At 38.2% G+C, this 23572-nt stretch overlaps 1 long non-coding RNA gene across 1 annotated transcript; it reads left to right on the plus strand.

Annotated features, from left to right (window-relative positions):
- Positions 1–268: 268 nt before the first annotated feature.
- On the plus strand, positions 269–21789 carry LOC309814837. The gene is made up of 3 exons (XR_014295755.1): positions 269–635; positions 16996–17121; positions 20166–21789. It is a non-coding gene; the product is annotated as an uncharacterized lncRNA (long non-coding RNA).
- The last annotated feature ends 1783 nt before the right edge of the window (positions 21790–23572 follow it).

The following is a 23572-nucleotide window of genomic DNA, read 5'->3' on the forward strand; positions in this document are numbered from 1 at the left end:
CCACTCTAGTAAACCAACTGTGGATATTATTATTATTACTTTTGAATCTCTTTATTTGTGTATTGAAAGAACAAATACCTCTGTGGGAACGCTATGCCCAGGCAGTTTAATGATTTATCAAGTTTACTTTGGGCCAGTATTGATCACTGTTTTGTGAAAAGAGGTTCTTAAACTAAAAACAACAAACCCCCTCTTCACACAGCATGGCTGCATTTTCCCTTAGTAACAAGGTTCAGTGGACCCACCACGGTCCAGCTGCTGCTTTGTCTCCTCGACGTGAGGCTTTAACTATTGTCCAACCAGAAGAGGAGAGGATCAAAGAGTGGGGTGTGAACCAGAGGAACTCGCAGGAATCCTTCCAGAGCCGCTGTGTGACCCTCCCCTGGACGCTGGGAGGTTTGTGAGGACCAGCTCCGTTCCTGCCGATGCTCTTTGGCCGGAGTTTCCGGGGTTCAAGACCTCACCCACCGGGGCCAGGCTCCTGCCGAGCAGTGGCTGTTTCCCGCTGACTTTGGGGGCAAAGGGAGGGGACCCCTCGAGGTCCGGCCCTGCCCCGCGCAGCTATGGCTCAGCCGCATAACGGCCCCTCAACTTCCTCAAGCCCGATCCAGGCGAGCGTGGGAATTATTATCGAGGTACATTATTTTCATAATTTACCAGAACAACAAACTGTGGCCGAAGTTTCAAACTTATTTCATAATATTGCCTCCAAAGGTTCAAAGAACCCTTCATGAGGCACATTTACCTTTTAAAGGTAAATAGCACTTGAAAGTACAGTGCTCATCTTTTTAACTCTCCCCAGATTCCTTCATGCTTTCCTGTGGGTATTCTTCAAATGTATTAACCATTGTTTTAAAGTCTTCATCCATTCTATGCATTTGCCTGGACTTCAGCAATGTTTGAAATGAAAAGTCTGAAATGTTTGGCGTATACTGTGATTTTTATATAAGGTTCACCATCTCCATATATATATATATTTTTTTCTGGAGATGGTAGATTCTGATTCTGGCTTTGTTTTTATTTTTTATTTATTTGTTTATTTGGCTGCATTGGGTCTTAGATGAGGCATGCAGGATCTTCATTGCAGCTTGCAGGCTTCTCTCTAGTTGTGGCTCATGGGCTCCAGAGCACCCGGGCTCAATAGTTGTGGTGCGTGGGCTTAGTTGCTCCAGGGCATGTGGGATCTTCGTTCTCTGACCAGGGATTGAACCCACATCATTGGAAGGCGGATTCTTAACCACTGGACCACCAGGGAAGTCCCCATATATTTTAGTTTACTCATGCTGTAGTATTTGAAGAGATACAATAGTATTGTATTTGAAAACTCAGGCTCTTGGGTCCTGCCTGGGTTTACACTCCTGACTTAGACACTTACTTGTTGTGGATCTTGGGCGAGTTACTGGGCTTTTCTGTGCTTCAATGTCTGTGTAGTTAGAGTGGCTCTAATAATAGCAATTTGCTACATAGGATTGTTTGGAGGAGTGGATTACTTAATATGTGTAAAGTGCTGAAAGGAATACCTGGCGTATTAGCTGTTATTGCTATTGTCGTATACTGGATCAATAATTTTAATTTTAAACAGAAAATATAGATATTACACTCACCCCTCCCACAAGAAGCATGAACTGCTCATTTTATTAATATAAGTATCATATACGACAATGGAACGTACTGGCAAAAGCTGACTAAAAAAAGTCTTGGCTTAGGTTTAAAGATGAAATGAAACTTGGAATAGATTTGTCTTTGTCCTCACATTTTTAGGAGGATGTGAAGACAAACAGGGAGAGAAAACTGGCCCTTTTCAGAGCAGAGTCAAGGCCATCAATACAGTAGTGAGGATGGCACACAAGCAGTCACAAGTGCAATGTCCATGATGACAGAGACAGAAAGTTCAGGAGGAAACTGCACATGAGAGATGTCTTTTGGAGAATGGTATCACAACTAGTAATAATGTGGCCCAATGAGTATGTCAAATTCTGCCCAATAAGATCGGCCACTCTAACCTGGGCAAGGTGCAAAGAAGTGTACTGAGAGTCTAGACATCCTCTCTCCAGTACAGCTTCAAGGAGTCCAGAAAAGTTCTCCCCTCTTGGACTGAGGCTAAAACTTGAGAAGGGACTATGAGCCTCACCATCCTCTACTCCAAGAATTTGTAACTTAGCTTTGAAAGACTGTAATCCCCTGAGAGCCACGGCCTGGCCACCAGAGATTTACTGCTCACAGCACAGACATATTGAAAATTCTCAGTCTCTTCTTTGTGCCAAGACAGTACAGAAAGTCATGAATGATGCAAGGTTCTGAGCGATGTCCCATGACTTTTGTGTAGCTTCGAGTTTTCTGGTGTTTAATTTCTGCTGTCATGGAAACTGTCCTGAAGAGCACAGACTGTCGGTGATTTCCTGCAGGCAGAGTGACAACATATCTAAGAAGAGTGGTACTGTCTCTATTACCATCAATCAATATTTATTGGATTCCAGCGGCCCGTCTTGAGCCACATTAAGCGCTTGCACTGAGATTTGCCCCGAGTTTACACATGGTTGAACTCAGACACAGGAGGTCAGATGGGTGAAGCAAGGAAGCTCCAGAATACAGCCAAGAATTAAGGCTATACATTCCGTAGAATTAGGGCTTTCATGACTGAATCACTAGGGTCTTGGTGAAAATTTTAAAGCACTCTAAATGTCAAAGAGCGAACCAAAGGAATTTAGGTTCCATCAGAAATAGTAACATTGGAATTATGTAATTTTAGAATATACATGTTTGACAGACTCATTATTCTTGATGTTCCTTATAGTCTTTTCTATATGATATTTAGATTCCTATTCTAGTCCTATTCCTATATCCTTTTGCATTTCTGGAGTCTTTGTTATTTACCTAGTGTTTTGCAGAACCACTCAGCTTGAAGCATCTGTAAGTTAGGATAAAGTTTCTGGATCAACTCATTCTGTTGGGATTCATGTCTTAATTATTTTGCCTCTGTCGTAAGTAGTTTCCCCACCTCTTCACCCTCTATTTCTGTACGTGGCCAGTTTGCTGGAACAAAGTTTCCCTAGGCAGCCTCAGATGTGCCCTTTAGTCTTTCCTTAAGTTACTCCCTTTCTGAACTTATATCTTAGCTCCCGTAGTTCACATCTCTTGGCTCTACTGCTTTTTCTGTTTCTTCTCCTATGAGCAAAGAAAAATTAAAACAGCATCAAAACTCAGTATCATGCTCTTCCCACACACTCCCTGCTCCTCTTGTCTAGAATTTTCTCCCCTTTACTAACTTTACCTTCTTGGTCCTGACTATTTTGATTCTGGAAGAGTTAAAATGCCTCATCTTCAGTGAAGCTTTACTTCATGTCCTAACGTCTAGTTATGAACTCCCTCTCTGTTTCCACTACACTTAAAACAATGATTCAGTTACAGTGTTTAACTCCTTATATTGTACCTACTTTTTAAAATGTCTGTCTCTGCACTTCCCTGAGAGTTCCTTGATTGAAGTGGCTACATCTCATTTATCCTGGCATCTTCTGCTTTAAGCTCAGAAGTTGGTATCAATGCAGATAAGTTTATTAAAATGAATGAACAATAAGGCATAAGATTTAACAAAGAAACCACTCTTTATAACCTTGCTGTTTTGTTCCTTTAGAGTAATGTACTACTTTACGTCTATAATCTACTAGAGGGCAGGAGCTAGAGTTAAAAATCTCCCTCTTGTTGACTCTATACATCAGCATAAGATACATACTGAACCGACTTTAGTTTATATTGTCAGTTTACATAACATTGAGTTAAAATTGTTACACACTCACTAGATAATGCCCAGATCCACCAAATGGTTCAATGACTCAATTATCGGCAGCCAACAGTGACATTTGCAGAAGCTGTGAAATACCACTGTTGCATCCAGAAAGCTTGATGACAAATATCATACCGCTGCATTCCAGTTTTTATGGAAAAATGGAAGTTTTGGAGGTGGAGTACAACAGTTAATGTTTGGGGGCATTCGGCTAGCATCTGAATGACAATACCCTTGGTTATTCTCCACAATTAGCTCATAGGTAGGTTTTTTAACCTCGTTATCTTTTTCATTTTTCAAATGGGGAAACTGAAGAAACATGTGCATGTGTTCATCTGTAACAACTGTTATTGTTGTTAATAACAACTGTTATTAACATTTTTTAAAACATCTTTGTTGGAGTATAAATGCTTTACAATGGTGTGTTAGTTTCTGCTGTATAACAAAGTGAATCAGCTATACATAAACATACATACCCATATCTCCTCCCTCTTGCATCCCCCTCCCACCCTCCCTATCCCATATTCTCTATTATAAGTATTTTGCTGGTATCACCATTTCATTCCTTAGGAAAAACACTTAAAAACTTAAAAGAATAAATTTAAAAATTAAGGACTTCCCTGGCGGTCCAGAGGTTAGGACTCCACGATTTCACTGCCGAGGGTCTGGGTTCAATCCGTGGTCGGGGAACTGAGATCCCACAAGCCACGTGGTGCAGTCAAAAGTAAATAAATAAAAAATAAAGGAAAACACTTAATGGAGGCATGATTGACATGTAAAGGGCCGTATGTATTTGTATGTATTTAACATATACAACTTGATGAGTCTGGGGGTAAGTATACGCCCATAAAACTGTCACCACCAGGGTTATAGACATATCTGTCACCTCCCAAAATTTCCTCCCACCTCCTTTCTTCTTCTTATTATTATTATTATCATGATTTGTGTGTGTGGGTGGTAAGAATATGACATAAGATCTACCTTCTTAGAAAATTTTAAGCATACAAAACAGAATCATTAGCTAAGGACACTATGCTGTATAGTAGATCTTTACAACTTATTTTGCGTAGCTGAAACTTGTGCCCTTTGACCATCACCTCCTCATTTCCCGTCCCCCTGGTCCCTGGCACCCATCCACCACTGTAGTCTCCGCTACTATGGGTTTAACTGTTTCATATTCCCATGTAAGTGACATCATCCAGTGTTTGTCTTTCTGTGTCTGGATTGTTTCGATCAGCGTGGCTTCCAGGTCCATTCATGTTGTTAAAAATGGCAGTATTTCCTTCTTTTTTTTAAAGGCTGAATAATATTCCATTGCATGTATGTAACACATTTTTTAAATCTGTTTATCTGTCTGTGGACATTTAAGTTGTTCCCACATCTTGGCTGTAGTGAATAATGCTGCAGTGAACATGGGGGCCAGCTGTCTCTGTGAGACCCTGATTTTAATTCCTTTATCACCATTTTATTCTGACAAGAATATGAAAGGTAGAAAGTTTGAAATATTTTCTCAGTTTAAAATTATGTTTTCTTTCAACCTGGGGGTGTTTGAACCAAAGAGCCAGACAACACAGAAAAAGGCAGCTTCTTCCATGTAGGTTGGCACTTAGTTGGACAGGTGGTGCTGTTGCAGAGATGAGTTGAACTGGGTAGTAGAAAGAGAAAAACAACTTTTCAAATGTCTTATGCGTAATTTCATCATGTATTTGTGAGGTGTTGCAATACTCTAAGATAGCAACTATATTCAACTTATTCTGATGTAAATTTGAACAGTTTACAATTTAAAAATTAAATATAATGAGAAGTTATTTGCTATTTTGGCTTGTTTGCACCATTTTTACTCTTCACCTGGATAAATTAATGTGATGTTATATAGTTTGCTGATAAGAAATAAAGCTAGCACCCAGAAAAAAATTCAGAATTAAATGGTAAATCTGTTTCTAATCTGTGGCTTAGTTACTGAGCCATGCTGTTTCCACAGTATATTTGTATCACAATCATTAGCTCTGGCATTTACATTTGTAACCCTACCCTTGTTTTGGTCATTATTTATAATAGTGCTGAAATGTTCAAGTCATAGCATTAAGTGAAATGGTATCAAGCTCCTAAAAATTTTACCCTTTACTTAAAAAAATTCTAAAGTCATTAGAAAAAAAAAGGTTTCAGCAAAATTTACAAGTACAGAAACAACTCTCCTCATTTCTTAAATCCTATGAAAGATAGTATTTAAAATATAGCTATTATTGCTGACTCATAAGTGTAGTCTTTCAGATCATCATATTCTCCAGTTAAACATCTTCAAGCACTTTGAAATATATGTTTGTTGAATGACCATATTTTTTAACATATTGAAAGCACTCGTCACCATATTTTATTAATAGGTTCCACTATGTTTAATTGCCATGAAGACCCAACTGCTCTTTCTCTGAAACCTGCCAGAAGATTCATTATGGAGCCCTTTCTCTTAATGCCTTTGTCCCCTTTCTTTCAATTATATAATTCTTTAGATAATAATTCTTTATATAATTCTTTAGCATGTACCATCTTCCTGTTGACACGAGGTGGTTTTAAGAATTTGATAATTTGAACAAAGGACTGTTTTCTTTTCTTTTTTCTTCCCCTCCCACCTCCCTGTTTTCTCAAGTGACTGCCAAGCAAGAATAGCTATGTCTTAGGAAGAAAGGAAAATTGATAAAAAATTATTATTAATCACATAGGCCAAAGGGCCTATGAAAAACATATGAGAGTTGCACAGAGAGGATACTCAGAAGTACAGCATCATCCAGCTGTAACTGGTAAGCAATTGGTGTGATTGACAGAGGAGAAGAGAAAACTCTATCATATGAAATGGAAATTTTCCTATGGTTAGTCTTCAACTATAAAAATAAGAAAAATTAATACTATATATGTCACTAAAATCATGATAAATGACACTGAAACTTATCATAAGCTTATCAAAGTATCATAAAAATAATTGCAACCTAAGTAACATGCATTCATAATCTTTCCTTCATTCAATTAACAAATGCCTAAGAATGCCTGCTATGTGTCAGAAATTGTCTTAGGTATTGAGAATAGAGTGCTGAGTTAGATGAACAAAGTCCCTGACTTTACAGAGCTTAGAGTACCGCTGTGTTTGAGATTATATGTTGATTTCCATGCCTTTGTCAATATTTAGGTTTCCACAGTTGTATGTCTAAAGATACCTGGAATCTAAGATTTAAAGGGAACATTGACCTGCATCTAATTTAATTATCTATGATTTTTCGATGATCTCTTCTGTTGATGAAAAATTAATCAGTTGATCTAAGAAAGAAACGGACAATTTTATTTGAGCCAAGTTTGAGGATTACAACCTAGGAAGAGCATTTCAGAAAACTCTGAGTCTTTTGTGTTTCCATACAAATGGTGAAAATTTTTATTCTACTTCTGTGAAAAATGCCAGTGGTAGTTTGATAGGGATTGCATTGAATCTGTAGATTGCTTTGGGTAGTAGAGTCATTCTCACAATGCTGATTCTTCCAATCCAAGAACATGGTATATCTCTCCATCTATTTGTATCATCTTTAATTTCTTTCCTCAGTGTCTTATAGTTTTTTGCATACAGGGCTTTTGTCTCCTTAGGTAGGTTTATTCCTAGATATTTTATTCTTTCTGTTGCAGTGGTAAATGGGAGTGTTTTCTTAATTTCACTTTCAGATTTTTCATCATTAGTGTATAGGAATGCAAGAGATTTCTGTGTGTTAATTTTGTATCCTGCTCCTTTACCAAATTCATTGATTAGCTCTAGTAGTTTTCTGGTAGCGTCTTTAGGATTCTCTATGTATAGTTTCATGTCATCTGCAAACAGTGACAGCTTTACTTCTTCTTTTCTGATTTGGATTCCTTTTATTTCTTTTTCTTCTCTGATTGCTGTGGCTAAAACTTCCAAAACTATGTTGAATAATAGCGGTGAGAGTGGGCAAACTTGTCTTATTCCTGATCTTAGTGGAAATTGTTCCAGTTTTTCACCACTGAGGACGATGTTGGCTGTGGGTTTGTCATATCTGGCCTTTATTATGTTGAGGAAAGTTCCCTCTATGCCTACTTTCTGAAGGGTTTTTATCATAAATGGGTGTTGAATTTTGTCAAAAGCTTTCTCTGCATCGGTTGAGATGATCATATGGTTTTTCTCCTTCAATTTGTTAATATGGCATATCACATTGATTGATTTGCATACATTGAAGAATTCTTGCATTCCTGGGATAAACCCCACTTGATCATGGTGTATGATCCTTTTAGTGTGCTGTTGGATTCTGTTTGCTAGTATTTTGTTGAGGATTTTTGCATCTATGTTCATCAGTGATATTGGCCTGTAGTTTTCTTTCTTTGTGACATCTTTGTCTGGTTTTGGTATCAGGGTGATGGTGGCCTCATAGAATGAGTTTGGGAGTGTTCCTCCCTCTGCTATATATTGGAAGAGTTTGAGAAGGATAGGTGTTACCTGTAGTATAGTCTGAAGTCAGGGAGGAATCAGGCTCCCTGACTTCAGACTATACTACAAAGCTACAGTAATCAAGACAGTATGGTACTGGCACAAAAACAGAAATATAGATCAATGGAACAGGATATAAAGCCCAGTGATAAACCCACGCACATATGGTCACCTTTGATAAAGGAGGCAAGAATATACACGGGAGAAAAGACAGCCTCTTCAATAAGTGGTGCTGGGAAAACTGGACAGCTACATGTAAAAGAATGAAATTAGAACACTCCCTAACACCATACACAAAAATAAACTCAAAATGGATTAAAGACCTAAATGTAAGGCCAGACACTATCAAATTCTTAGAGGAAAACATAGGCAGAACACTCTATGACATAAATCACAGCAAGATCCTTTTTGACCCACCTCCTAGAGAAATGGAAATAAAAACAAAAATAAACAAATGGGACCTAATGAAACTTAAAAGCTTTTGCACAGCAAAGGAAACCATAAACAAGATGAAAAGACAACCCTCAGAATGGGAGAAAATATTTGCGAATGAAGCAATGAGAAAGGATTAATCTCCAAAATTTACAAGTAGCTCATGCAGCTCAATAGCAAAAAAACAAACAACCCAATCCAAAAATGGACAGAAGACCTAAATAGACATTTCTCCAAAGAAGATATACAGATTGCCAACAAACACATGAAAGAATGGTCAACATCATTAATCATTAGAGAAATGCAAATCAAAACTACTATGAGATATCATTTCACACCGGTCAGAATGGCCATCATAAAAAAATCTACAAAAAATAAATGCTGGAGAGGGTGTGGAGAAAAGGGAACCCTCTTGCACTGTTGGTGGGAATGTAAACTGATACACCCACTATGGAGAACAGTATGGAGGTTCCCTAAAAAACTAAAAATAGAACGACCATACGACCCAGCAATCCCACTACTGGGCATATACCCTGAGAAAACCATAATTCAAAAAGAGTCATGTACCACAATGTTCATTGCAGCTCTATTTACCATAGCCAGGACCTGGAAGCAACCTAAGTGTCCATCAACAGATGAATGGATAAAGACGATGTGGCACATATATACAATGGAATATTAGCCATAGAAACAAATGAAATTGAGTTATTTGTAGTGAGGTGGATAGACCTAGAATCTGTCATACAAAGTGAAGTAAGTCAGAAAGAGAAAAACAAATATCGTATGCTAACACTTATATATGGAATCAAAAAAAAAAAAAAAGAAAGAAAAGAAAGCTCTGAGAACTGTTCCACCCATTAGAAGTCAAGGCACAGTTAGAGAAGTTTTTTGAGACAGAGGGCTGTACATCAAATAGTTTACATAATCCAGATCTAATCGCCATGTGACCCCTTACACGATCAAGGAAGACTGTTATCTTTAAGGTGTTGTCTTATAGATGCAAGGAGAATGTTGTTCTTTATGGTTGGACCGGTATTTCTGCCCATGGGGGAGGTTTGGTCGATGCCTAATGCACATACCCCATGCAGAGTGGGGACAGAGGAGGCCAAAGGGCAGAGAAAATTTTTTGTTTAAATATTTCTTGTCTTGCCATAAAATATGAATTTTATTTCACACTTGTAATCCCCCTCCACACCAAGAGGGGTTTCCCTTTTTATTGTTCAGAAGAGTACTTCTTCTGGATCTGAGAAATTAGAAAAAAGTCTGCAGAATAGAAGGAATGAGAAAAACCCAGTCATATTTACATTGAACTTAATAGCAAGGTATGCTAATGATGAGTGTGTTTTCATTGGCTTCTGCTTTAAATTCCTGATAATCAGGGCTACTGTTAAGACCTTTCTGAGAAAAAAGACCCTCCCTCCTTCTAATTATTGAGGATATGATTCTTTACCTTAGAGGGAACTTTGAGGGTGAGTCTAACACCAGTGCAGGATATCTGACAAAAGTCCATTCATGTTCAGTTTTTAAGTATCTCATGTGATGAAAGATTCATTACTTTCCTCTTTTAGAACACTTTTTGAGTCTATATTTTTGAACAATGTTCCTGCTGCTGTGTAAATTATTAAGGGAGTTTTTTAGGCAAATAAGCTAATAAATAACAAAAAATGATAATAATATCACACAGTTATCAATTAGTCTCATGATGTTCGTTTTGATTACTCAGTAGAATGACAGAAGACATACCTGTCCTCAAGACATCCTTACTCTGCTGAGAGAACTGAGATAAGGATGCTGTAAAGATATAAGACCTCAGATGTTCTGTGATAGTAGAAAAGATGATTAGTGCCAATTACATTGGGTTACTGTGGTCACGCGATAGCTCACTGAAGACATGAAATGTAACCTGACCTTTAAGGCCTGGGTAAGAATTAACCTGGTAGATTTTGAGGATGGTCAAGTTAGGGTAGAAATAGGGGAGTGAGAATGCACAGTAAGAATGGTCTGGCATACGATGGAGTGGCAGGGCTTGGCAAGTAGTTTATAGACATCAATTTATAGGTGCTTTTGAACATAAACCTATAGATAATAGAGAACTGGTGAAAGTTGTTGAAAACAGAAGATGGATGATGAATGAAAGTGACTTTAGGTCTATAAGATAAATTGTTATAGAGCTACACAAAAGGCTGGGTTGGAGGTAATCCGGGGGAGCTGGAGTGCTGCTGAGAGAAATAGCAGACAGGTTTGAGAGACATTAGGAAGGAAGCAAAAAGGATGTGGTGACTAAGCTGATGGATGTGGTGACTGAGCTGGTAAAGAATGAGATTTGAGACTGGTCAGCTGAGCACAGTCAAGGAGTTTACTCAGTCAACTAGAGGGAAATAGAAAAACTGCAATGAACCATTATTTCCTCTTAATAGGATTTTAAGAATGGAATAATAGGAATAATATCATGGGACAAGAAGCATGTTAATTAACATCTCTTCAACCTTTCCTGTTTTCTTTACACATTAGCTTTCTTTACCACTTGCTTCTTAACACAATTAGTAGGAATTGGGAAGCTCTGCTAAGATTAAGATTGTTCTTCTGACCTTAAACTGAACGTCATATTAGAAGTGTCTGTTCCAGCCCGTACAATGAGGCAGGTAGACAAACGAATGATTCTTGATGTTATTGTTCAAATGGCATACTCCATGGTTGTAAAGAATCATTAATTATCCATTCTGGAGACAGTCCTAACATTGTCTTCAAATAAGCCACTCATATTTTAATTAATGTGCAAAATGGTTTCTGACATTTGGCCAAAGCTCTATTTAAGTGGACCACACTCGGCTGCAACTCAGCCAGGTGGGGAAGGACACGGTCTCGTCTAATCAACATTTTAAACCATACATAAGCAGTGAAGACTCAAATGAGGCTTTAAATGGCTGTCATTTTATTTTGATCCCAAAATTTATTTGAAAACTCACTGTATACTCTCACTTATCCTGCCAGGATGGTGAGTGGAGAATACACTTTCTAAAATGCATAGCTAAGTCATATGGACAGCTTATGCAAATACACTAGAAAACAGTGCTTTTATAGAATTGTGAAATAAGCAGTGTTAATTTTTTTAAAGTTGAGCAACATTTTGGTGTTTGAGTTGCCTCTGAAAAACAGTTCTGACATATTGCATATGCTGTAACTGATAGCATATTATTTTATTTATTAAAAAATTTTTTTTAATTTTATTTATTTGGCTGTGCTGCATGGCATGTGGGATCTTAGTCCCCTGAGCAGGGATCGAACCTATGCCCCCTGCAGTGGAAGTACAGAGTCTTAGCCACTGGACTGCCAGGAAGTCCCCTTTTTTAAATAAAAGGGAAAGAATCATGTATAAACCTCTTAGAAAGTAAACCCATAATAAATTGTAGATTAAACTGTGAATAATGATAACATATATGATAGGCTTTTTAATATTGTAAAAATTTCATTTGTTTAGGAAAAAAATCACCCTTTTGCTGATAATTTAAACAACGAAGCACTTCAATTGCAGAAATACTGGAAGATAATTTTTGATGACTGTTAATAAAATGTTCTCTCTTATTGTTCTTCCTTATTAAACTCTGATATATTAAAAACATCCACACATTACCAATCCCCACTTATAAAATGAATGCTTACCTTTTATCAGTATAAAAGCCACACAGATTTTATGTGGTATAAATATTAAACCTTAATTATATTTTACTTTATATAATAACAATGACCATTTCTAGTGTATTTACTATGTGTTAGATACTTTACATGCATTCTTTTTTTTAATCTTTACTATGATCCTGCGAGGCAGGTACCAACATTACCTCTATTTTATAGTTTAGGAAATTGATGTTGACAGAAACTAAGAAAACTGCCAAAGGACACACACAAAATCAGAGAAGCAGATGTAGAACCAAACTTCACTAGTCTGACTCTGCAGTTAATGCATTTAATACACTGAACTGTCCCCCTCATGCCAGTGATACTTTTCTCAAATTCACATTCCACACTAATAAAGGAGTTAGCCTTAATATTCCCTTTGAAAAAAATAGTTAAGGCATTTTTAACCTTGTCCACACTAATATTCCCTTTGAAAAAAAATAGTTAAGGCATTTTTAACCTTGTAAAGATCAGAGATGTATGAAGGCAAATGTAAAGGGCATGCGTGTGTGTATGTGTGTGTGTGTGCGTGGGTGTGTGTGTTTGTTGTGGTGAGTAGGTGGCTACTAAGTGTTAGAAGTTGTGCAGATTTTTGCAAACTGTATCCAGTAACTCCACCACCCAGTCTTCAAATGCTCTCACTTACTTTTCAGCCTGTATTTAAAATTTCTTCCTTTGTATGAGCCAGCACATTATAGACTAACTCTGAGGCTTTTAAAATCTACTATTTATGAGAATGTAATCCCAAAAGAACGAATGTATTTTAAAGAGTCAATTGTAACATTTAAAATGGCAAAGGGAAATGTATATTTTTTTAGTGACTTTTGAAATGACATTTAGAGCAAATTTAATTCAGAACGCCATCTCTAAACTAGAATGAAGAATGATTTTGTTTGGTCATGTTCCCATGGAATTGGAATTTCCCCAGGTGAATTATTTTATAAAACAAATCCACGAGGAGAGAGGAATTATTCTGTCTTATAGTATTAAAAAAACAAAACAAAACATAGCCATCTGAGAGGTATAAATAGAAATTCAGGTATGTGCTTTCATTTGTATTTCTTACATGGCCAAATTTTAGGGATTGAAATGTCCTTGGTTCTTTGTTTAAAACAAACAAACAAATATATTGATTGTGTATATAGATTTCCAACAATAAACAGAAAACTATGGTAGTAAAAAATTATATCAACTTGGATTTTCTCTCTCTTTTCTGTGAGTTCACTCCCTTTTTTTCCTGGAATGTTATCATAGAATTAAATTTGAATGTTCCTTCTAGATATGTCGGAAAATAAGAACTTGATGAAGAAGAAACTCTCAGGACTGGTGTAACAGATGCACGTATATTCTAGGAGAAATGGTAGGCTGTAATCCACCTGGAAGGGTTAAAGGGTTGTGGAAAGGCCTCATGTCTTTTTGCAAAGCTAATGAACATGAGGGCTTTAAGGTTTTCTGCAAAAGTGGAATTAGCAGGACAGAGGGCTTAGGTTATGTGCTTTTGGTGCATGGCATTAAGTGAAGATATATGTGGCTGGAGAAGATTGGAACTTGTGCTCTGGCTGGCTTTTTGAGTTGGTTTTGGGCCCCACTGAGGAGAGTTGGTGTGGCCCAAAAGCTGGAGAAACTGTTTCAGCGGAAAGTTAGTGCTCCCCTGGGGCCAGATGACAATGTGGGCACAGACTTGACTCCACCCACTTCCCACTGGAACCTGGAGCTGTTCTCCACCCCCAAGGCTGTCCTCTCATGGAGGGTCTGGAAATAATGCCCCCTAAGGAGCTTGTGCTGGCAACAGGGAAGTCTCTCAAGGAGCTTCCTGAGAACAGAATAGCATCCAGGTGAATCTGTAGCAGAAAAAACAAAAGGTGGATAGTGAGGTCACTTGAAATGACAGACTGAATTGATGGGCTGTGATCACATATAAGGCCCCCGTGGGGTCTACATGTGAGAGGGGGTCTCTTCACAGGAGGCTGAGGATTCCACATAAGCTGGTGGGAACTGGAACAGAAAAAGGATGTGCTAATTGTAATGTAAACTAATTGGGATAACGTATTCAGCTGTGAGTGCTGGGGAAGTTTGTGACACCTCTGGACTCCATAGATATGTGTGTTTCAAATTAAAATTTGACCATTTTGCATGCTATTTTTATTATTGGCATTTCCCATTATCATTATCTGTTTTCCAAAAGCATGATTTTTGCTGGTTACATAATATTCAATCGTATGGATGTACAGTTCTCTTAATCTTGGTTATTAGATTTGATTTTGATTTCACTGTTTCCAGTTATGTAAGTGACATTTATATATTTAATGACTTAAAAAGTGCTTTTTTGTTTATATCTATGTTATTTAAATGTTAATGTCATTCTGCCAAATACAGACATTTATTTTTTCCCTCTGACAAAACTGTGTCCAAAGCTTGCTGAAATCTCACGACTTGGCGAGCAGAGTTGATGCCTGAACCTATCTCTGGGCTGTGACTTGAGAGCTAACCACGTGCCTTCTCTTATGCAAATGAACTAAAAGCACATCTTTCTAAATGTGAGGAAACCATACTGGATGCCTTCAAGGTCAGACAAATGATGGGTATAAAGCTATAAGGGTGTTAATACTCCTAAAGGCATGGGAACGCAACTGAAAACACACACAGGTACACACATATACACACACTCCACACACAATCCTGAAATACAACTTTAGTGTGATGACCTTGTCTTAATGCATAAACTTAAAATATACTCTTATATCTCTCCCTTTATTTGGACTATTAAATGAACATAAAGAAATCAACAGTTTAATTACATGATTTTCCTCCAATTTTATAACAGGTATAGTTTAAGATTGTAGAATTTTGTAAAGATACATTTGAAAATGTGTTTTCTGTGTTTTACAAATTACTTTTTATGAATTACTATGTAATAAACATTTCTATAGTTATCAAAAATCTGTTCTACAAATCAAGTTGTATATTCTTTATTGTTAAAAAGTTATATAAGAAAAATTAGTTATATAATTCTTTCTGTGTTCACTCTTAGGAATATTATCTAGTTTAGGATGCAGTTGTGGTAATCATTTTATCTCAAATGTCTAGAGGTATTTTCTCCCTCCAAGTTTAATATATCTGTCTGTTTTCTTATAGATATTTTTTTTTAATTTTGGTGTTTTAAATTTTACTGAGACTTGTTTTTGGGCCTGTGTGTAGTCTAACTTGATGAATATTTTACTCAAAAAGAATGCATACTCTGCAGTCGTTGCATTTACTGTATCAACCAAGACAACTGGGGCAAGTTGGTTGATATGTTGCTTCAGTCTTTTACGTACTCACTGATTTTGTTTCCTTGTTTTATCAGTTACTGAGAGAGAGTTGTTAAAGTCCCTAACTACCATTGTGGTTTTGTCTGTGTCTCCGTTTAATTCTACCAATTTTTGTTTCATGTATTTTGAAGCTCTTTTTTTTTTTTTTTTAATTTTTTGGCCACACCGAGTTGCACCATGGAGTCCTAACTACAGGATGGCCAGGGAAGTCCTGAAGCTCTGTTTTTCATGCAAAAGCATTTGGGATTGTTACATCTTCTCGACGAATTGACCCCTCTACCATGATGAAATGTTCCTCTTTATTTCTTTGTTGTCTTTTTATTCCCTTTATTTCTAACAATTCTGGTACATCTACCTGGTCTGATACTAATATAGCCACACCAAATTCTTACGTGTAGTGTTTAAGCGGAAAAATTTTTTCCACCCTTTTATTTTCAACTTGTCGGTGCCTTATATTTATAGTGTTTTTTTTTTTAAAAAAAACAGTGTATAGCTGAATATAGCTCTTTTATATCTAGTGTGAAAACTCTTCCTTAAATTGGAGCATTTAGTCTATTAACATTTAATATAATTATTTGTATATCTCAGTTTGTCACCGTTTTTATTTGTATCTCCTTTCCTGTCTTCTTTTATTTACTCTGCTGAAATTTTAGCTATTATGCTTTGTGTTATTTTTTGGTGGTTGTCATAGAGATTACTATGTGTATATCTATAGCTTATCTGCAAATAGTATTAGTTGAACAATGTAGCAAACTTCACAATATAATTCTCTTTACCCTCTACCTTCCTCTGTGTTCTTATTGTTATATATTTCACTTCTACTTATGTCATAAACCCATAATATATTATTATTATTGATTTACACAGTCAGGAGTCCTTTAAGGAAATTCAAGTGTGTGTGCATAGATAGATACTTTTAAAAAATGTTTTTTATGCTCAACTACTCTGCCCGCCCAAGAGAGCCAAGCATCTCACAAGACAGTGGTTGTCAACTCTGGTTGTACCTTATAATTACCTCTGTGGGTGGGACACTGACTTTGCCATTTTTAAAAGCTCCTTTGGTCTTTCTGTTGTGTGTCCAGAATTAACAACCATCAGGGATTTTTAAGGGTACCATCTTTGCTCTCTGAGTTTCCAGCAATCATTGACAAATTGTTCTCACAAGACTTGTCTAAAACTTTATACTTCAAAACTTCTCATAGTAAAATAAATACTTATGATGGAAGGAATGGTTCTAAACACCTGATGATGCTTACCTTATAAACACCTAGAATTTTATTATTTCCTGCCCACTTTACTTCTCCTTCCCTTTTCTTCTACAGATCCTGTGAGCCTTGCCGATGGCCCCTGCCTTCAGGTTGGAGCAGCAACCCTGATTAGAGAAAGAAGTGTTAGCAGGAGATGCAGAGACACCCTCTGATGACTAAGAGTTGCTGCAAATCTGTCAGGTCTGACAAAGATGGGTTCTTGGAGGTGTTTGAATTGACTCTGAGTTTCAAGATTCTCAAATTCAGAATCCTCTCAAGCTCACATATTCAAATCCACAGGTTTGCAATAAACATGCATTTCCTCTCACTAGCTTCCTGATGCCCTGCTTAGTAATGGAATCTTGACTTGAAGTCTAGCCTTCCTGAGAACCAATCCTACCAAGATCTTGACCACCTACTGAGGGAATAAGGCCCAATTCTGCTCTTCTTAGCCTCCCCTCAACCCCTATCCCTAACCCTGACTCCCTCAGGCCTTAGGGGGCAGGCGTCCTACTGGCATCGGCCAATCAGAATGGCTGCCTGGCTTCCAGGATTACTGTCACCCTTTACACCTCTTCCTTCACTGCATTCTGCCCACTGGATCTCCTCTCTACATGGTATTCTCTCTAAAACCAAGTATAAGCTTGCCCAGTTCTTTGAATACCATGAACTATTGCATATCAAACTTCAGTGTACATGCAGATCAATGGGAATTATGTTTGTTAAAATGAAGATTATAATTCCCTAAGGCCTGCGGGGGGCGGCAGTGGATGAGATTTTGCATGTCTAACACACACTCAGTTAATAACTCTGCTGCTTGTCTATGGACAAGACTAGTAACCGTAACACATTAGCTTGCCTGATTGTCCTCTCCAGCCTGGTATCTAGCACCTGTCTCAGGTGCCTCTACCCTCCCAACCCCTTGGAGATGTGGAGCTGAGGACCTGGCCTCAACAATGACAAAACCTAGGTATTAATGAATGCACAGCTTTATCTCATTGCTCCAAGATGGCCACTACATTTGGCAGGAATTGGTGTTACCCATCTTTTCATTTGGCTAAGGGAAAATTTCTGCTAGATAGGAATTTCAAAAGTCACCTTATTTATCCCTTTCTTCCCACCAACAGCTACCTCCAAACTACCAGACTCTCATAGGAACAGGCTGTCACCTGCGATAGCATTGGTGACAAGAACTGGGGGTTCCCTCTTCTTGTCCTGCTGCTTCTTCATTTGTGAAAATTGTAGAGAGGCATTTCTCCATCTTCAGCACCTCACACCACCTGCACTCAGAGAAAGAATTTGTCACTTGCACATAAGACAAGCCCAGTACTCTCCCTGTGGTTGCAGAAAAGTGTTATATTGGATCAATGAACCACTCTGTGGGGCTAGGGGTCAGGGTCAAGGAATTTTTGCACCCCATGAGACCATCAGTGTCCCCAAAATCTATAGTTAAGGAACACAGTGCTTGCTTGCTTGCCAGCCACTGGTTACTTTAAAATCTCCAATGTTGTAAAAAGAAAGTTAGATAACTTGTGGGTTTATTCCCAGCTGACTTTTTTTCTCTTTTGAAAGGAAAAGTAGCAGACCCTAGTGGATTAAGAAAACACTGGAGAACAGCAAGCCATGCAACAGCTCAGCTGCCTTTCTCTGTGTGTACACGTTTCTCTTTTCCCAACAGCAGTGAGAGAACCATGCCATCTGAAATAAAGGCTTAGCTGAAATGGAGGATTAGAGTCCAGGTTTGAGAGAGGCCCCTGAGGCCTCCAAGAATTTGCCCAGTTAACAGCTCTGCATTTGCAAGGGACCGTGACAAGACTGATAGAATCTGTGACTGCTTTAGAAAAAATTCTCCAAGGAAAAATTATATTTCTGCTTTTATTCATGTTTGGTTCAAAAAAGTAAAAATGCTATTAACCATTTTTCTCCATACTGACCTTGACTAAATTCTTCCTCCTAGCATTAACCTTACTGTTCAGACTAGTTTAAATACTTAAACTAGTTCTTGTTCTATTGCCTCCTGCAAGCATATATATTTATATATAGGTGTTCTTTTACATTCTCTGATATTTCAGATGTTCAAGAACTTCAAATCCTTCCTAGGCATCCTAGACTATATTGAATAAGCCCTGGCTAGTGACATTTCTCTAGCACCTGATAGCCATCCTTCACCTCTGGGCGTGTGTTTACAGTTAGACAGTGGAGGTCTGATGGAGCCCATCCCACTTTAGATGGATAAATCTAAATTACTTGGTTCACATCAACCAATTATGCATTAAGCATTTATCAGGTGCCTTTTTGTCAGTCACTGTGCTAAGGGTGAAGATGGGGGAAGAGGGGCACAAAATAAAAAAGACTTTATTTCATTCGTGACTCCCATGAACTCACAATCTATTGCTGAAATTAAAAGGCCAATAACAGCCTAGTATAAAGTTTAGGTCTTTCACATTTCTTGGCTGTTCTTTTTTATGTTGCTAACACTCATTTTCTTCATAGTTTATATCACTGTTGCATTTTACCACGCTTTTTCAGCTTTATTGTGGTATAATTGATAAATAAAATTGTAAGGTATTGTAAGTGTACAACAGGTGATCATTTGAACACTATGGACACAGTTAGTTTTAACTTTTTTCTTAAATATCAATGAGATCTACTCATGACCCTGTATGTGCTACAATTTCATTTATCCCTCATACATATATACATATATGTATATGTACACACTTACACATGTCTTCCAACATAAAAAAATCACTGTATCTCAAGATAGCATATATCATTAGAGTTATGCAAATATTTTATCTAACTTCTATCTGGCATTTAACATTAACTTGTATCTGGCATGATTTTTTTTTTTTTTTTTTTTTTGCGGTACGTGGGCCTCTCACTGTTGTGGCCTCTCCCGTTGCGGAGCACAGGCTCCGGACGCGCAGGCTCAGTGGCCATGGCTCACAGGCCCAGCCGCTCCGCGGCATGTGGGATCCTCCCGGACCGGGGCACAAACCCGTGTCCCCTGCATCGGCAAGTGGACTCCCAACCACTGCACCACCAGGGAAGCCCTGGCATGAATTTTTGACGTTCAGTTCCACTGTGTGACTTATAAGCTGTATCAACAACCACAGTGAAGAAAGTCGTGTGTGTAGGGGGTTGCGCAGTTGGTTGTTTTAAGAAATCAGCCGTACGTAGAATAAGGTGAATAAATACGTTCATGAAATGTCTTTCTCTTTGAAACTGAATTCCTCTTCCAGGTGAGAAAGCATCCGAGAGTCTCTACCACCAGCTTCAGAAGCACTGGCAGCGTCGTCAAGGGGCCGCACAGTGTGGGGAAGCATCCATCCTGGACTCGCATCAGTCCTGGCTTGTGCTGCACTTCTCTGGAGCCTCAGTTTCTTCTCTCATTAAACGTGGACAGTAGGTATAACTTGCAAGGTTTTTGTACCGATTAAGATGTTGAGCTGAATAAGAGTCTGGGAAGGCCTCCCTAGAAGTTTGAAAAGTGCTGAGCCATCAGGATCTCCTAAAACTCATGAGATGTGCTTATAACTGGGTGTGGGTTGTGCTGCCCTGGTCCTCAGGGTGCTAGGAGCCTGGAACGAGTTTGACATGTGAACCGTGAACGAGAACCTGGACTCTCCATCCACCACGCAGATGGGGCTTCCGGGCAGTCCCTTCCCTCCCAGGGTGTGCCCGCCCTTCCCCTCTGCACCCTGTACTTCTGTGTTTGGATCATTTCCCCCCTGAGCTTTATTTCAGTCCCCAGTTTTGCTCAAGTTGTTTGGTTAACCTGTAGCTCATTCACTAATACAGCTATTTTCTAATTCATAGTTTTCATACCCATCAACCCATACTTAAAAACAGGATAATCACAGCCCTCATCAAACATAAAAGGAATCATTGCAAATTGATAGAAAGAAAGCACATTGGTAGAAAAAGAGGGCTTGGCCGGGCTGAGAATTTTCTCTTTGGTGCTGGCCTCTTGAATCGCTGCTGAAATCGCTTGCTGTAGGACGGTCCCTCCGATTCCCACACTCTGATGGCCTCAGGTTCCTGACGGCCACAAGGTAACCAGGGACACTGACCTAAGGCTGGGATGAGTTTGACGTGGGTGGAGTGCAGGAAAGGATTTCTCCACATGCTCGCTCTCTATTAGGCTACCTGAGGGTAGAGAACACGTTCTCTCCCCGCCTCCCTCCTTCACGCTCTTCATTCCTTTCTCTGAAATTCTCATTAAAAAAACCATAATCGAAGTGATATTAAGTCATTTCCTATCGCAAGAAACTAAAACATACACATAATGAGAAGGAAGCTAGTTAGAAGGTTGTACAAGCCGTGGCTTTACAGACAAAAATTTTAAACGCTGTTTTGCCCCTGCATAGAAAAATTAACCACATGGATGTGAAAACATGCTTTTCCCTCTCTCTCCCCAATCTTCTGCAGCCCTCCTCCTCACCCAGACCTTTAGAAAGAAAACATAATGGCGAGAGGTAGATAAGGAGGCAGTCAGCACTGGAATACAAGAATTTGTGGGGGTGCTGCAAGTGGGGCTCTGACATCACCAAATTCTCAAGAAAAACACTGCTGATGAGATTTTCCTCTAAGAAGGTGAGGGGGAGGAACCCAGCATATTCCAGCACCCGGATGTCCTTATGTGCCCCTGTGTGCTCATAAGTGGACAGGATCTGAAAGACAGAAAGGAGAAACCAGCATGTGTTACCGGCATCACGATGGATAACATTTTCAGTAACTAAGTACTATCATTTGAGAAATGCAATTTTCAAAACAAGACTATTAAAATTGAAGAAAATATTCTAAGCTGGGGTTTGTAAGTAAGTACTAAAGGCTAATTGGCAGTAGCATTTAAATTACATTTTTGTGGTGTACTTTTAATCTACACAAGAACCGGTGAAACTAATTGATGTCAGAAATGGAATCCACATTCATGTTTTAAAAGTCAAACACAATCATGCATATCTGAAATTAACTAAACAAAATTTGAGGTAGCATGAAGTGAATTTTTTTATAAAGGAAAAACACTTTTACTCAAAATCCTAAAATAATATATACCTATATATATATATATATATATATATATATATATATACAGAGAGAGAGAGAGAGAGAGAGAGCCAACCCAAAACAAACCTTAAGATATTGAACCACTTTCATACTGACGTAGAGGCATATGTGTATTTATTTGTTTATATGACTTTTTTTAATCTGGATGAATGAAATCGGTAAACCTGGAGAGTTTATAACAATGCAATGCATTTGCAGTACCTGTTGCCATGGATACAATCATTGTCCCTGATGGGAACTGTAAAAATGGCCCAATCATGCTGAGAGACTATACACTGTTACCGACCACTACCTACTTATACAGTGTTTGTAATTTATACTGTTTCACATACATGATTTGGCTTTATGTAAAAATACTTTAAATTAAATAGCTACGGGTCTCTATCACTCTGACTTTTGTAATGTAGAATAAAAACATCTACCAAAAGCAGCCTTCTAAGCATGTAATATTTGCTGAACTATTCTTCATTTTGTTTGAATTTTGCTCATAGAATGGTGGTTTCAATGTATTTGTTTTATAAATGGCATTTCTTCTCAAGGAGATGACATCCTCTTAATGTTTGAAATGCTAAGTGTGTGATTTAGCCCAGTTATTACTGTGAATCAATATAGTTTTACCTGTAGAGTCTTAGACAAGTTACTTAGTCTCTGAGCCTACTTTACACAATATGTAAGGCAGGGATAATAACATTCCCAGCTCATACATGTTTTGTGAGCATTAAATGAGATAATCCATGTTAGTGCTGAACATAGTTCCTGGCTCGGGGCAAAATTCAATAACTGCTAGCGATTAGTATGAAACGAACTGTTGATAATCAACTCTGTAACACTTTCAGGCAAGCCAAGGAAATTCATCAGTGACTGTGCATATGAAATAGTAAGTCAGCCCTTGAAATAGTCAGAGATGTCTATGTTTATGGCCTTAAATATTAGTCATCTGACTTCAATATTTCTCCTGTCACTAATTAGTTAATTTTGGCTAATTAGACATTCATTCTCAACAAAATGTTTGAGGAAATTTTAGTAGTAGCACAATCTAAGTACACAGACTCCACTTTCATTTCCTGTGGTGTCTGTGACCAAGACTAAAGTCATGGTACCTGAAGGTTAGGGACCCCTTCTGTCTTAGCATGAATTTAGTTAGTGCTATAAAAAACACAGAGTGAAAGGCGAAGAGCAGAAATGGACCTGGGTCTGCATCATGGCTCTGCTTCTCTCTCTCTGTGTGACCTTGGCCTGGAGAGTCACCCTTCCTAAAGTTCAGTTCACTTATCCATACAATGAAAATCATACCTCCCTTGCTTGTTGTGAAAATAAAGCTCCTAGTAAGTAGCAGATACTTTATAAACTCCATTGATTATTTTTAACATTTGAGAAAGCTGGGCTTAGTGTGCTCCTTATTCTTCTCTATATAATATTCACGCTTCACACTAATATTTGTAACTCAGATTGAATACTCTCTGTGATCCAATTACATAAGAAGACCTGTAGACCTGACCTCAACCTTTCTGTGGCTGATGAGTGGCCACATCAGTTCTGATTCACTTCCCATTTTTTTTCCTAAAGAGTCATTCCTTTT

The sequence above is a fragment of the Mesoplodon mirus genome (assembly GCF_964341445.2).
Source record: "Mesoplodon mirus genome assembly, chromosome: 13".
NCBI classification, from domain to species: domain Eukaryota; kingdom Metazoa; phylum Chordata; class Mammalia; order Artiodactyla; family Ziphiidae; genus Mesoplodon; species Mesoplodon mirus.